This window comes from Pongo pygmaeus, chromosome 2 (assembly GCF_028885625.2).
Source record: "Pongo pygmaeus isolate AG05252 chromosome 2, NHGRI_mPonPyg2-v2.0_pri, whole genome shotgun sequence".
In the NCBI taxonomy this organism is placed as follows: Eukaryota; Metazoa; Chordata; class Mammalia; order Primates; family Hominidae; genus Pongo; species Pongo pygmaeus.
Genome location: NC_085930.1, coordinates 183,606,650 through 183,623,361, shown reverse-complemented (window position 1 = coordinate 183,623,361; position 16,712 = coordinate 183,606,650). Strand labels below are relative to the sequence as shown.

Below are 16,712 nucleotides of genomic sequence, written 5' to 3'. Positions count from 1 at the left end.
ATTTTTGTTTGGTAGGCTACTTATTACTGATTCACTTTCAGAGCTTGTTATTGGTGTGTTCAGGGATTCACTTTCTTTCTGGTAGTCTTGGGAGGGTGTGTGTATCCAGGAATTTATCCATTTCTTCTAGATTTTTTAGTTTGTATGCACAGAGGTGTTCAAAATATTCTCTGGTGGTTATTTGTATTTCTGTGGGGTCAGCAGTAATACCCCCTCTGTCATTTCTAAATAGCCTTTATTTGTATCTTCTCTCTTATTAGTATAGCTAGGGGCCTATTTTAGTAATTTTTTTCAAAAAAAAAAAAACAACTCCTGGATTCATTGATCTTTTGAGTGCTTTTCCATGTCTCAGTCTCCTTCAGTTCAGCTCTGATTTTGGTTATTTCTTGTCTTCTGCTAGCATTGGGATTGGTTTGCTCTTGGTTCTCCAGTTCTGTTAGTTGTGTGATGTTAGGTTGTTAAATTGAGATCTTTCTAACTTTTTAATGTGAGTGTTTAATATTATACATTTCCCTCTTAACATTGCTTTAACTGTGTCCCAGAAATTTTGGTATGTATCTTTGTTTTCATTAGTTTCAAAGAACTTGATTTCTGCCTTAATTTCATTATTGACACAAAAGTCATTCAGGAGCAGGTTATTCAATTTCCATGTAATAGTATGGTTTTGAGCAAATTTCTTAATCATGATTTCTAATTTTCTGCTGCTGTTGTCTGAGAGTGGTTGTTATGATTTCAATTCTTTTGCATTTGCTGAGTAGTGTTTTGGGGATGCTTATGTGGTTGACTTTAGAGTATGTGCCATGTGGTGATGAGAAGAATGTATATTCTGTTGTTCCAGCGTGGAGAGTTCTGCAGATGTCTACCAGGTCCATTTGATCCAGTGCTGAGTTTAGGTCCTGAATATCGTTTTCTCCCTCGATGATCTGTATAATACTGTGAGTGAGATGTTGATGTCTCCTCTTATTATTGGGTGGGAGTCAGTCTCTGAAGGTCTCTAAGAATTTGCTTTATGAATCTGGGTACTCCTGTGTTGAGTGCATATATATTTAGGAAAGTTAGATCTTCTTGTTGAATTGAACCCTTTATCATTATGTAATGCCCTTCTTTGTCTTTTTTGATCTTTGTTGGCTTATAGTCTTTTGTCTAAAATTAGTGTGATAACCTCTCCTTTCTGGTTTTCATTTGCTTGAAGATTTCTCTCCATCCCTTTATTTTAAGCCTGTGGGTGTCACTGCATTTGAGATGGGTCTTCTGAAGACAGCATATAATTCGGTCTTTATCCAGCTTGCAACTCTGTGCCTTTTAATTGAGGCATTTAGTTCACTTACATTCAAGGTTAGTATTGATATGAGGGAATTTGATACTGTCATCATGGTGTTAGCTGGTTATCATGCAGACTTGTTTGTATCCTTAAGCGTTTTTGTAGTGGCTGGTAATGGTCTCTCCTTTCCGCATGTAGTGGTTCCTAAGCTCTTATAAGGCAGGTCTGACAATAATGAATGCCCTCAGTATTTGCTTCTGTGAAAAGGATCTTATTTCTCCTTTGCTTATGCAGCTTAGTTGGGCCTGATATGAAATTCTTTGTTGGAATTTATTTTAAGAATGTTGAATATTGGCCCCCAATAACTTATGGCTTGTGGGGTTTCTACAGAAATGTCCATTGTTAGTTGATGGGCTTCCCTTTGGGTGACCTGACCTTTCTCTCTAGCTGCCTTTAACACTTTTTCTTTCATTTTGACATTGGAGAATCTGATGATTAAGTGCTTTGGGGATGATCTTCTTGTTAAGTATTTTACTGGGTTCTCTGCATTTCCTGAATTTGAATGTTGGCCTCTCTACCTAGGTTGGAGAAGTTCTCATGGAGGATATCCCAAAATATTATTTCCAAGTTGCTCCCATACTCCTCATCTCTTTCAAGGACAGAAATAAGTTGTAGATTTGGTCTCTTTATGTAATCCCATATTTCTCAGAGGGTTTTTGTTGTTCTTTTTCATTCTTTTTAATCTATCCTTATTTGACTGTCTTATTTCAGAAAGCCAGTATTCAAGCTCTGAGACTCTTTCCTCAGTTTTCTATTATGCTATTAATACTTGTGATTGCATTACAAAATTCTTACAGTGTGTTTTTCAGCTATATCAGGTCAGTTACATTCTTTTCAATACCAGGTATTTTGTCTGTCAGCCCCTGTATTATTTTATTGTGATTCTTAGCTTTCTTGGATTAGGTTTCAACATACTCCTACATCTCAATAATCTTAATTCCTATCCATAGTCTGAATTCTATTTTTGTCACGTCAGTCATCTCAGCCCCAGTTCAGAACGCTTGCTGGAGAGCTAGTGTGGTCATATGGAGAAAAGAAGATACTCTAGCTTCTTGAGTTGTAGGAATTCTTGCACTGGTTCTTTCTCATCCTTGTGGGCTGGTGTTCCTTCGATTTTTAAAGTTGCTGTCCTTTGAATGAGTTTTTTTTTTTTTCTTTTATGCTATTTGATGACCTTGAGGGTTTGACTGTGGAATAAGGTGGATTCAGTCGACTGGTTTGGCTTCTGGAGGATTTTAGGGGGCTGAGACTAGCTCTCAATTCCTGGACTGTGTGTTCTAACTCTGGGGAACTTGTATCGGGCCTCAATTTTGTTCTCTGGCTCCTTGAAATTAGGAACCCACTGTGTTGGCAGGGGGTGGGGCTAAGGTACTCTCAGACCACTGGTCACTACACACCGATGGGTGGTGCCAGATAAAGCATTTTGTAAGGTGACAGCAACAAGATCTGTCCTCATTCACACATACCAGAAGCAGCAGCAATGCAGCAGGGTACACACTTGTTGGGTGCAGCAAGGTGCTAGCAGGTGCCAAGGTGGATGGGTGCCTGCCTCCATGTGGGCGTTCACAGCAGTGGCAGAGGCAGCACACAAAATTAAAATTCTTAAAGGTGGTCATACATATAACAAGCGGGTCAAGGAAGAGATGTGGTGCAAGACAAAGATAAAGCAGATGCCCTACCACAGTTTACAACTGCCTAAAAGAAAGCTACTAAAACGCAGACACCAAAGTGACAGGTGTCTGTTAGTCTGTCTTCTTTAACACTCCCACTATCGGCCAGGCCTAGTGGCTCATGCCTATAATTCCAGCACTTTGGGAGGCCAAGGCAGGCAGATCACTCAAGGCCAGGTGTTCAAGACCAGCCTGACCAGCATAGCAAAACCCCATCTCTAGTTTAAAAAAAAAAAATTAGCCAGGCATGGTGGTACACACTTGTAATCCCAGCTACTCGGGAGGCTGAGGCATGAGAATCCCTTGAACCCGGGAGGCGGAGGTTGCAGTGAGCCAAGATCGTGCCACTGCACTCCAACTTGGGTGACAGACTCAGACTCTTTAAAAAAAAAAAAAAAAATACTCCCACTATCCTTAGCACTACATTAATTAACAATGTTTTATTGATTTTGATTATTTCTGTCTTTATATCAAAGTGAAGGAAGAGCTATGTAGTCAAAATGTGTTTTGTAAAAATGAGTAAAGGATTCTTTTTCACTACCTCCAAAAAATATGTAAACCGAAAAGAAGGCACATGAATAAGAGCAATGTCTTTAAATAATCAGAGATATAGACTAGTATAATGGCAAATCCTTTTTTAACCAAACATTAATTTACAGGTTTTGTAACTATTTTGTCCTGAACACAATGTGATGGGTGTTTTTTATTATAAAAATGCTTAGAGGTGTTCAAATTGGATACATGCTAAGAAAATGCCTAGATTATAATATAAACATATCAAGTTTCTGTTATGTAGTTTTCTTCTTGCTTTAAAATTGAATTCTTGATAACAATTATATGAAAAACCACACAATTAGATTTTTATATTTGATACTGAGCAACTAAAAGAACAGCCGCCTTTTTAAAAGATATAAATCAGGCAGCAATGAAATCAAGAGCAAATTTCTCCATTCCAGGAAAGAATCGGTAATGGTAAGACACTTGAATATCACTGTCATTGTCTCTAATATTAGCAATAAATTAAACCCTCAGTACTTACAGGATCCACAGACATATCCTCAAATTGATGTTCATACAGAGGATAGAGACATATGTCATCATACCATGTTATTCTCATTGAAAGTAAAAACCAGGCAACCCTTTCTGTACAAACACAATTGCAGTTTTTGTGTTACTCTTAAAAATGTCCAAGATTGAATACCATTAAAATAAATTTATTTTTTCATTCTAAGTAAAATTAAAAATTTTGAGAAAACATTTAAAATGGACTCAATTGTCTCATAGAACTGATGTTTATGGTTTCTGCAGAGTAAACATAAAAACTGACCCTCCCACTCTTTTTCTTTTTTTTTTTTTTTGAGACAGAGTCTCATTCTGTTGCCCAGGCTGGAGTGCAGTGGCATGATCTCGGCTCACTACAACCTCTGCCACCCAGGTTCAAGCAATTCTCCTGCCTCAGCCTCCCAAGTAGCTGGGATTCCAGGTGCCTGCCACCACACCTGGCTAATTTTTGTAGTTTAGTGGAGATGGGGTTTCACCATGTTGGCCAGGCTGGACTTGAACTTCTGATCTCATGATCCACCTGCCTTGGCCTCCCAAAGTGCTGGGATTACAGGCATGAGCCAATGCGCCCAGCCTGGACTCTCTCAGTCTTGAAACTTGAGAAAATTACATTTGTTCTATCTGAGTTCCTTTCTCAAGAAACCAACCATCAGGCCTTCCAAAGAGTAGCAAGAATCTGAAACTTACCAGATCACTGTATCTGGACAACGAGATGTCAGACCACTCACCTACCATAACTGCCTAGGCAACCACCTGCTTCCTATTAACCAACTCCTCTTCCTTGCGCCTCCCTATTTTCCCACACGTGGTTACATTTCTTCGCTGCTATATAAACCCCTAATTTTAGTTAGTCAGAGAGGATTTAAAACTGATCTCCTATATCCTCAGGTGCAGCACCCAATTAAAGCCTTTCTACTGACAAAACTCATTGTCTCAGTGACTGGCTTTCTGTGTGGCAAGCAGCAGAACCTAGACCAAACGCTTGGTGTTTTGGTAATAAATTCACATTTTTTTCAAGTGGTGGGATCAAATAAATCTGAAAACATAAACACACTCACTCTCTGCCTTGCCTTGTTATGTACTCAACTCAAAATAAATATAGCAAATGAAAGAAACTATATGTGTGTGTGTGTGTGGGTGTACATGTGTTGTGTGTATATATATGTGTGTATATATATGCTTTAACTTTCAAAAATTGGTAAGACATATACAATGAAGATGACAATGATCTGGAATTAATGTTTAAATATCATTACAATAACAATATCATGTGGAACATTTAGATAACAGAAAAAAACTGAAAAGGGAGGCAGGAATTCTTTGCTTAATTCAGGTAACCTAAAAAGAATAGAGAAGGACTAATGAAAAAGTGGCGATGACTATTATAGTATAAAATTTCAACATTATCTCCAAACTTTCAAACAGACTTTAACGCATTGCTTGCACAGCAAAAAGACAGAAGATACCTATTTCATATATACACAAATCATAATTTTCAAATAAATAAACCTAAAAATATATTGTAAACTATTAAAACTAAGATGCATGTAAACTGTGCTTTGACAATACATTTATACTGTTTATATAATATATGAGACTAAAATCTTGGATCATGATTGTCTGGAAATATTTCTGAGAAAAATCTATTAAGAAGGATTTCTCAGACACTACTAATAATTATCCTCATGACATATTGGTTAAATAAAATAAATCATCTTAATGTAGGTATCAAAGACATTAACACCTATAAAATTAAATGTGGCACAATATCATTAATAATGCTTTTGTTTTTTGTTTTTTAGTTTTAGTGCTGAAATGTTTTTTGTTTTTTCTTCCTCCAATTCTAGGTTTCACAAGAAGCTAGAAGGCTGTGTGGGTACTTAGGAAGTTTAACAAGACCCCTCTATTTGCTCCATCATTTTCTCCTTAAAGTTTTATTTGGCTAACTCCAGCACATACACAAAGATTAGTCACACAGATGGATGAGACTGCATCATATCAACTGGTCCCATGCTTCAAGCACATGAATGTCTAACCTTCAAATTATCAAAGTTCTTGATAATTTGAAACTGAGCCTTCAAGAACTTATTTCACAGATGACAGTGTCTGTTATAACAACTATTTAAGATCTTGAAACCAGTCCAATTATCCTATAGAACTGATGTTTATGGTTTCTTTGAATTAACATAGATATTGAACCACCCCATCTTAAAACTTGAGAAAGTTACATTTGTCTTATCTGAGTTCCTTTCTCAGGAAACCAACCCCCAGGCTTCCCAGATAGTAGCAAGAAAAAACAAAACTTACCACATCACCACATCTGGGCAATAAGACGCCAGACCTCTCACTCATCATGATTGCCTGAATGGACTACCTGCTTCCTGCTGACCAACTTCTCTCCCTTACTCCTCCCTAATTCCTGTTTTCCCACACATAGTTACATTTCTTTCCTGCCATTTTAGTCAGGGAAGATATTTGATACTGATATCCCATCTCCTCAGGAACAGCACCTGATTAAAGCCGTCTTCCCTGGCAATACTCATCTCATTGATTGGCTTTCTGTGCAGTGAGCAATAGAATCTAGACTGAACCCCTGGCATTTTGGTAACATTCTCCTCCATTCTAAAAATAATACAGTATTTCATCTTTCTCTTTCATGATTCAAAATACAAAAAGATCTACCATTTGCATAAAAACTACAAAACTTAGAAGAAAGTGCATAATTCCTTTGCTAAATTAAATACCTCTGATTCTTTCAGTCCCTCTTTTGGAGGGTACTGTAAGGGGGATATTTGTGGTGATGAAGTAGCTTTATATCTTGATTATGGTGATGATTACATGAATCTACATATGAGATGAAATGACACAGAACTATACACACACATTGTATCAATGTCAATTTCCTGGTTTTTATATTGTACTATAGTTAGGAAGATGTAGCCAGTGGGGGAAACTGGTTAAAGAGTAACACAGTACCTTTTCATACCATTCTGGCAAATTCCTGTATGTCAATAATTTCAAAATAAAAAGCAAAAAATAAGAAGAGGGAAATGGAGCACCTCACAGAAATCATATCTCAATGCCAGAGGAAAATAAAGAAGGAAAGTTTTTCCACAAATCTAAAAGATCAGTGTGGGTAAACACCAGGAAAGCAAATCAAACCAAAGCAGATAGATAACAGCAATAATCAGTATTTTGATGAATGTTAAGTTTAACAAACTATCTACCTTTATGCCAATCTATATCCTTTCCTGGGGTCAGAAAATATAGTCTATGGAGACCTACTACAAGTAAGAAGCTACTTTGAATTTTATTTATTTTTATTTTGTTTTATTTATTTTTTTTTTTTTTTGAGACAGAGTCTCACTCTGCCTCGCAGGCTGGAGTGCAGTGCTATGATCTCGGCTCACTGCAAGCTCCACCTCCCAGGTTCACGCCATTCTCCTGCCTCAGCCTCCTGAGTAGCTAGGACTACAGGCGCCCACCACCATGCCCGGCTATTTTTGTATTTTTAGTAGAGATGAGGTTTCACCGTGTTAGCCAGAATGGTCTCGATCTCCTGACCTCGTGATCCGCCTGCCTCGGCCACCCAAAGTGCTGGGATTACAGGTGAGCCACCGCGCCCGGCCAAATTTTATTTTTAAAATCATGTAATTTGCACTGGATGTCATATTCACATTCAATAGTGGTTCTGAACATTTAATTTACCAGTTAAATTACTTAACTACTTTCTCCAAAATATAGCAATAAGTTTTACAAAAGAAGATGGAGATATTTATCTATGGCTCGGAGCCCAATAACATAGCTCAGAGTACCCCAGTCAGAGAAGCATCATCTTGTTTTCCAGCTCCTAAGTGTTAATTTACAAATCATTCACACTGGCCTATTCTGAGGGAGCCATTAATCCCCTAGAGACTAGGGTCTCTTTGGAAAAATTCTTAGAAGATAGATGACTGTTGGCACTCTATATTCAAACTATGACATATTACAAAAGGGCTGATGTAGGAATTATGTAACTCCTGTAAACAGAGCCTCTCTAGGATGTATCTCTCACATTGTCTTATCTCAACAAGTGTCAGTAACACAAGTATTTTCACACACATATGAAGGCAAGAGTAGGTTTCCTGCATAATTAGTAGCCATTTTACTTGAAGATACCTTGTTATTATTTTTAAGTTTTCCAAAACTCTAGCAAAATTAAATGCAAAAAAAGGGTCCAGAACCACAAGTTTTCTTAAGGTTGCTCCTATCGTCATCTTCTTATCAGAGCTCTCCATCCAAGAAGATAGGAAAAAAGGCTTTTATCACCTGAAGGTGATCAAAAATTTCAAACTGGCTTCTACAAGTAGCATTTCAAAAAAGTGTTATAGTGCCCCAGAAGATGTTTACTTTGGTTTGAGTACTCTGAGAGTTCTATAACCATGCAGGAAATATGTTACAGGTTTGATTCCAAAAACATGAATCCCCCTGCCCCCAGGTGGAGACTAGGATACAGGTCTTATCAGAACTGGATGCCCCAAGAAACTGTCAAATTACTGAGTACCATATTAAACTGAAATGAAAATACACACACACACAATTTAAAGAGACAGTATGATCACTTAGGGATGCATTATTTGAAGTGACTTGATCACCAATGATAATTGTACTTGATGAACAGGAGTACAAAAGCACAGACTATGCAAAGTGTAACGTTTGACCAATATAATAGATAAAATCCTAAAACTAAAGAATTTCATGAGTAATTTTATATACCAAGATTGTAAAAGAGCAAAAAGCCATTTGTACTACTTTAAAAATTCACATGTGATATTATATACAAAGAAAATGTTTGAAAGTATGAAAGTTTCACTTTCTGTTTTAAAGGATTCATAGCACTTCTAAAGTTTTTCATGACTGACCATCTAAAAATTAAAATATCTCTAGTATATTCCTATCAAATTGTACCTTGGTAATTAATACTCAGAGCATAAATTCCCAATATGATGAAAGTCTAATTTTTTAGAAACCACATTTATAAACAAGCAGTTAGGGAAAACTCATGCTGAGCTCAAAATATGAGGTTTCTAGGCAAGATAAATCACCTTTCTTATCTGAACTGCTCAAATGAAAATGTCAAAACAATTAAATTACAATTTTGTCTGACATCAATATATCCCATGCAACAGTGCAAAACAGAAAACCTTGATTTCAGGAATACTGTTTGCTTTTAACTGGCAAACAAATTAAGCAATGAATCAAATTTTGTTTGGTAAAACAAACAAAAAATGAGACACAATGCAGGTCAGAGCATATCAGAGAGGTCAAGGACTTCATCAAGACTCACTTCTCATACAATTGCATGTCTTTTGGCTCAAAGGGAAAAAATATCTATTCTGTTACACAAATAGAAAACACACAAACATGAGGTCATATATTTTACTTCTATATACCAAATGTCACTATAGATTTTAATAAACCACATATAAATCATGTCAATTTTATAGTTACATCATATGTGCATGCTGACATCTAATAGTTATATATGCGTGAGGAAAGAGAGGTAGAAGGGGAGCTTAATTTTTCCATTAACAAACCTGGTTCTCCTGTATAGCTCTCTCATCTATTTCTTTGAATGTGCCATGTAAAAAACTATACAATCAAAATATTTTTGAACTGTAGGAAGCCTTAAAAATGATCTGGAGCTACCTCCTCATTTTTCAGTAAAAAACTGAAGGCCAGGAAAGACATGGGCACAAAACTACCTGGGGACATAACTGGGACTATAACTCTAGGCCCCTAACTCCTAATCTTTTGTATCAATCATGAAATATACTAATGAGACGTACTCCTGAATATACTGGGGTTCATTATACTATTCTACCTTTGTGTGTCTGATAATTTCCATAATAAAAGAAAAATGTTTGGAAACCTAACAACCTAAAAGCATTCAGTACTCTTCATAAGGCATTTATCAATTGTATTGCAATATTTACATATATTCCCTTCTCTTCACTCTACTAAAAATCGTAAATTGAGCGCAGAGATCATGTCATTTACATAGTGGTTATCACCATCCCCTGCCAAGACTTTACGCAGAACCCTGTTTTATAGTAAGAATTCAAGAAACAAATGGTCCCTAAATAACTGAAAAAAAAAATCATCTCAAACATGGTTCCATTTCCAACTCTATCGATTCTCTCCATCTTGTCAAACTGCTCAATATCTATGAGTAATGTTGTTAAAATTCTACCATACATCTACAACCTATGTTGCCAATCCAGTCTTTTTCATATCATTTTCAAATGGTATTTGTTTCCAATCGTCGTTTTTCACATTTTCAAAATCCAATCTGAAATCTAATCCTAGCTAACATCTGTTACAAGATTTAATACCACCATTCTATAATTAGACTGACCACTGGTGACAACACTGTTCTCCATTTGATCACACTTGGTACTTAAACAAAAAAGGGTTTGTTGGATAATAACGGTAATATTCTTAGAACTTTACTGTAGTTATAAGGTCCACGGGAGGTGAGATTCAATGTTGTTAACTTCCTCATCAGATCCCTTCTCGGGGATTTCATCATATGATTTAGCTCAGCTTATTTCCTCCTTTTCCCCTTTTATCTTGTAATCTCAACTTTCTCTTTATGGCTTCTCCTAAGCAAAGCTCAAGGTAGAAATCCCCCTTCTGTCCTCAGCAATGCATGAAGTTTTGTTTCAAGCAATTCTCAGAATCTCAAAGTATTCTTTCATCAAATATTCCTGACCAAATGGGAAAAATGGTTATGATTCCTACAAATTTCTCATGTACCACACCTGGCTCTCATAAACAATGAGAAAAGAGAAGGGATCCCAATAGAACATCCACATTCCCCACCTCCATCTGTGCCCACACACTTTTCCTTCTCTCATTTGTTCTAGGTCAATAGCTCATAACCCTAGCAACAGATAAGTCTCTCTTGTTGTATACATGTATCCTTGCTCATCTCCTCATGAACACCATTCCCCTCTGTCTCCTGCATCATCAATTTTTTCTTCTCCGTTGGCTCCTTCTCATTAGTATCACAACATGCCATTGTTTTATACACTTTTAAAAACTCTCTTTACATCATCTGGTCCTACAACTAACGCTCCATTTCCTCCCTCCCTGTTCAATAAAAATATTCAAGTGCTGTATACCATCACCTTCTTCAATGTTTCTCCTTCTACTCTGTCAAACACATTACAAACAAGCTTTCATGCCTACTTCCTCCATGAAAACTGCCAAGATCATGGTCATCAATGATTTCCTTTGCTAGATTAATTCTCAATCCTCATCTTTAAAACAAGTGACCAGCCCTCTACTTCTTGAAACACTTCCAGGATTCCATATTCTCCTGCCTTCCCTTTTACCTGGAATGCAGCCCTTTTTCAGACTCCTTTTCTGGTTTCTCCTCATCTCATAATGCTGACGTACACCATTACGTACCAGATTTTATGACGTAAAGTCTGGTCCCTGGTCATGTTCAATATTCTATACTCACACACTTTTGATGCATTCAATCTCTTTGCTTTTACAACCCGCTATATGATGAAGAGTCCTAAATGTATGCCATTAGCTTGGTCTTCCAGCTAACTGCCTGCTTGACATTTCCATTTGGGTATCTAAAACCCATCTAACACCTAACATATCCAAATCCAGATTCTTAATCCCAATTACCACATCTTCTTCCTGTTCTTTCCAATCTCGGTTAACAGAAACTCTTATCTTTCCAGTTGCTTAGGCAATTACATTCTCCTTAATTTCTTTTGCTCTCACATTCCATATCCTATCTCTCAGCAAACCCTGAGGAATACACCCTCAAAATATATATACAGAATATGAACTACTCACCACTTCCACTGCTATCATCCGGGTCTAAGCCACCATGATCTGTCACATTAATTATAATAGCCTAACTGTTATCCCTGCTTCTATCCTTGCTTTCTTCAGTCAGTTCTCAATACAGGAGGCAGAGTAATGGTGTCAAACAGATGTGTTAGATCATGTCATTCCTCTTGTCAAAAGGCTCCAATGGCCTCCAAATGGCTTCAAGTAAAGGTTATCATTACAATAGCTTATCAGACCATGTAGTACTATCTGGCCCCTATGGCATTTAAAATCCCATATCCTACTTCTCCCCTATCCTCCATTCCACTTCAGCTACACAAGCTTCTTTGCTGATCCTTGAACACAGCAATGTGCGCAGCCTCTGCACTTGCTATTTCTCTGTGCCCGGAAAGCTCTTGCCCGAAATATATGGCTTACTCCCTCAACTGCTTCAAGTCTACTGAAATGTCACCTTCTCCAGAGGACTTCCGGTAAAATCCTATTTTAAATTACTAAACACACACACTCTCTTTCTTGCTTTATGTAATAAGTCCATAGCACTTATTACGGTTTCACCTTATATTTTTCTTATGTACTACACATACTATCTCCCTCCACTAGAATGTATATTCCAAGAAGGCAGAAGTTTCTTCTTTGCTTTATTCCAGTGTCAAGAACACTGCTTGGCACGCAGTAAGCAACAACAAACAATTGTTGACTAATAAGTATTGAGTGTTCTACATAAATATAATAATGCTTTATGTAAGCAATTAATAAATTACGTTTCATTCTTGTTAGTCATCCTACATTAAAGGTCTTTAATACTCTTTTTATGGTATCAGGAATGCATTACGTCATCCTTATTAAAAGTAGTTACTTTTATACTTCCCATAAGTCTTGAGATCAGACATTCCTGCCGATTGTAAAGGAGAAAAAAAGTCTCTAAAAAGTTAAAGGTGAAAGTATTGTTAAAATAATTCCCTTTTCCATTAAGAATTCTTGGGGTGTGGGAAAAAATGGTGAAAATCCTACTTAAAATACCAAAAATCCAGTTTTAAACACAACTCTTCCTTTTAAGCTTTTCCTCCCCCATCCTCCCAGAGCACTTCGTAGGATTACGCCAGTGCTCACCATGGTCCCTTCTCCTGAGGACAGGAACGGAATCTCTTTTATGTTAACCTGTCACCAGTTAGCACAGGATCTAACTCATAGAAGACAAAGAACCGTTACCAAATCGAACTCACTGAAGTGGATACTACAGGATCCTATGACATAATTTTTAATGTTTGTCAAGATGTATTCCTTCAACAGAAGCAATACCATTATCTTAAGGTTCTCGGGTGGTTAAAAAAAAAAGTCTATCTTTTCTGTCCTGCAGGGATAACTGCAACACAACTTTCACTCCAGCAACTTAATCCACAGTTAATTAATCCTTTACACTCCTCAGGATGCAAGCCCTAGTAAGTAAAGACAGCTTAAGGACCATAGGTTGAAATGTAAAGGCTACTGTATGCTATTCAATTGCTATTCTAAAAGTGAGGGGGAAAAGAACACAAGGCGCCAAGAGACGCAATACAAAGGAAAAATGAAAAAAAAAAAGCAAAGAATGTGGGGGAAAATAGGGAGGACGAGCTATGAAGCAATGCAACTGTAGGGCAAATGTGGTAGCAAGCCAAACGCTCTGGTAGAGCCAGCAGCGCAGGCTCTGATCCCAGGCTGCTCTTTCCATGGCTTCTCATAAACTTCCTTGAGAGAGCCATCCTGCGCGTCCTCTGGAGCGGCATTCCACGCGCGGGGGCGGCAGTGTGCTGCGCGCCATTTCGAACGCGCGGGCCCGCGGCGCCGCTCTTTACCTGCGCTCCGCTAGCGCGCCGTGTCGGGCTGCCTGGCCGGCGTGCACTGCATACGTGTGTGAACGTGTCAGAAGCGGGGACTCGGAGCTGCTACGCTCCTCTCCTAAGACAAGCGACTTCCGGAGGTGGGCGGGGGCCTTGGAGCGGGGTGGGAGCTCCTTTGGCCACCGCGCCTCGCGGACTGCCACAGCCAGGTGACCCGCGCGCCACCCCGCGGAGTCGCTCAGAACCCGCCGCCAGCCGGGCGCCCCTCGGCCCCCGTACTTCACGCCGGGTCGGCGCCCCGGGCCCCGCGCAGGGGTGCGGCAACAGCTCAGTCGCGGCAGCTTGAGTAGGAGGGAGGAGCAAGGAGACACGGACCGCTCGGCCGGCCCAGGGCGCGCCGCCTCAGAGCGCGGAGCTTGTTTTGGCAAAACTTTGAAAAGAGAAGGACTCCGATTACCTGAGCGGCGCGGGCGCGGGCTCGTCTGCGGTACGGCTGCCGGGCCGGGTTTTCAGCAGCCGTAAAGCGGGAGAAGCGGGCGCGAGCCGCGGCGCGAACCCTCGCCCCCGAGCGGCGGCCCCGGCGCCTCCGGCGCGAGCGTCAGCCGCTTGGCAAGGAACGGGCTGGGCTGAGTCATAATAAAAGACGCGTTTGTGGAGCCAAGTGGGAACAGGAGCCGCGAGCAGCAGTGTTCAATGGCAGAAGCCTCAAAAATTGGGAAGGATTTTTTTTTTTTAATGGGCAAAACTGGAAACTTGCCCCCATGGTGCCCCATCAAAAGATAACGTTTCTTTCATAATTTGCATATATTTTATACATAGTCTTTGAATCTAATAAAACTTTTAAAATAATTTTAAAGCCCATTGCTTGCAGAGCCAGATTCCTGGTTATAGCTTCGTGACTTACGCAAGTTACTTGAATTCTGTGCTTTTGTTTTTCATCCATGAAACAGAATAATAAAGGTACCTCCCTCAAGAGAGACTGCGAGAGAGCTTGGCATCCTTCCTGCACTTAGTACTCGCTAAATATTAATTGTTATTTTAAAATAGGAGGGAGGAGATAATAAAGAGGAACTTAGATAACAGTTTTGAAGGGAAGAAGATACAAATATAAATCAAGATTTTTCTTTTTTCAAGTGGAGTAAATTAGACAGATTACCAATGGAAGAGAAGAAAGTGGAGACTGGAAGGAACAAATGGGGCTAAGAGAAGTAGCTGAAGCGAGGGAAGGAAGAAGGGGGAAGGAGGAAAGAAGAGAGGAAGAGGGGAGAATAAAAGCCTCCAAAGAACAAACGAGGCTGAAAGATGTGGCTGAAGGTAGGGAAGGAAGAAAAAGGGAGGAAGAGAGGAAGAAATAAAACCAAGGAAGCAAGAATAAAACTAGGCTGCGTGGGAAGAGGGGAGGAAGGAAGGAGAGAGAAATTCAACTAGGCTCAGTGGCCAAAATGCTGAAGTGTGTCCTGCCGGGAGGGGGTGGAGGAATATGTTTACTCACTATTTAGAAATGCATGACAAACTCCATCCGCTGAGGGAGATTTTTACAATATATAAACAGATAAACAACTGTCTAAAAATGAGCCCCAAATGAGGAGCCTTTGCTCCAGTGAATGAGATTTGGCAGTTCTGCAAAATGAGGAAATTCTTCCTTGTGCGGCATCTTGAAGGGTTGAGTCATGAAACCCATAGCAAATATTAGTGGGCTGGATTCCTGAAAGGCATGCCAGATGGACGCATTCTGGTTAGTTTTACTGTGTGATGTTCCCTTCTGTACTTCTGTCAATTTTAGAAGAAAGGAGTGTGAATAAAGATTTGAGAAGTGAACTTAAAAATAAAAGCCAAACTAGTTACTTAATGTACGAGTATCCACCCACCAGGAGCTTACAGTTACAGATTCCAAAACAAGTAACCATTTCTCCCACTTTCATTTTCCCTCCCTTTTGTTTCTGCTTTCACCGTATTGCTTTTTATCCACTCTTATAATATGATTTTTTACAGTGGGACCGCCTACAGGAAAGGTGCTTTTAATTAATACGAAAGAATGGAAGGAATTTCAGCTAGGCCTGTCTAAGACAGTAAAGCTTTGTGAAAGAAAGGTTTTTTAGCTGAAGTTTTAATGAAAATGAGAGTAGTTGGCAGATGTGAAATCAGAAGTTTTTTCAGACAAACAAGAAAATAATACGACTTGAGTGAAAGGGAATGGACTAGAAATCAGAAACAGTTCTATTCCTTAATTACCGTAAGAACCAAAGACTGGAGGAAAGTTTTTCCTATCCTATAAAGAAAAATGGGGGCCTCCCTCCACCAGCCAGACCTTCAAAAAAGAGGAAAAAATAAAAACTAAAAACCTCTATCAGATTCTTGTAATGATTTGCTTTTTCTTAGGAGGCCTTCTTCAGGGTAAAAGACACGGAAGTGCTTCTTTTGGCATCCTTCTGAAGAAATACTTTTGTAGAAGCAAAATTTCTGAAGGGATAATTTTTGCTCAAGCAAAAAACTATTAGTAAGATAAGAATCCCTTTTCCTTTGTTTCAATTTTGCTAAGCCTTCAGGCTGAGGCAAACAGATTATCATTAAACCTTTATTAATGTGAAACCAAAAAAAGATAAAATCTTAAATGATGCGAAGCCCTTAACCCGAAAGGAGCAAGAAAACGAACCAAGGCCCAGAAAATAGAGAAAGAGATTAGGAAGCCTTTCTAAGGGGAACCTTTGAACTGTGGGCTGTAAAATGAATGTCTGTGACTTGCCTTAAACAAATAGGCAATATAAACTAAAGCTGGGAACTAAGAAGATCTCGTCAGATCAGATACAAAGCTTACCTTGTGTGAAACACTGTGGTCAAAGAAGAAAATTCCTTTCATCTTAAGTGGAGACAAAAACATGTATCACTTGTTTTGTGTGTGCTCATAAAACACCTCCATCACCTGAATCCCTTGGGTGCAATTTTTTGTTGGACTTGGCATTCTGTAAACTGAACCTTGACTCAGGT

At 38.9% G+C, this 16,712-nt stretch overlaps 1 protein-coding gene across 15 annotated transcripts in view; it reads right to left on the bottom strand.

The window, feature by feature from the left end:
• NAALADL2 (N-acetylated alpha-linked acidic dipeptidase like 2) overlaps positions 1-16,033 on the bottom strand; it is a 1,372,789-nt gene extending 1,356,756 nt beyond the window's left edge. For 9 of the 15 annotated variants that reach the window (XM_063662435.1, XM_063662437.1, XM_054481100.2 and 6 more), the window contains exon 1: positions 14,185-14,328. The gene's annotated coding sequence lies outside the window, so the exon portion shown is untranslated. Of the gene's footprint in view, positions 1-14,184 lie in introns of all 15 variants that reach the window. The other 6 variants (XM_054481096.2, XM_054481101.2, XM_063662440.1 and 3 more) reach the window with 3 other exon arrangements.
• Positions 16,034-16,712: the final 679 nt, after the last annotated feature.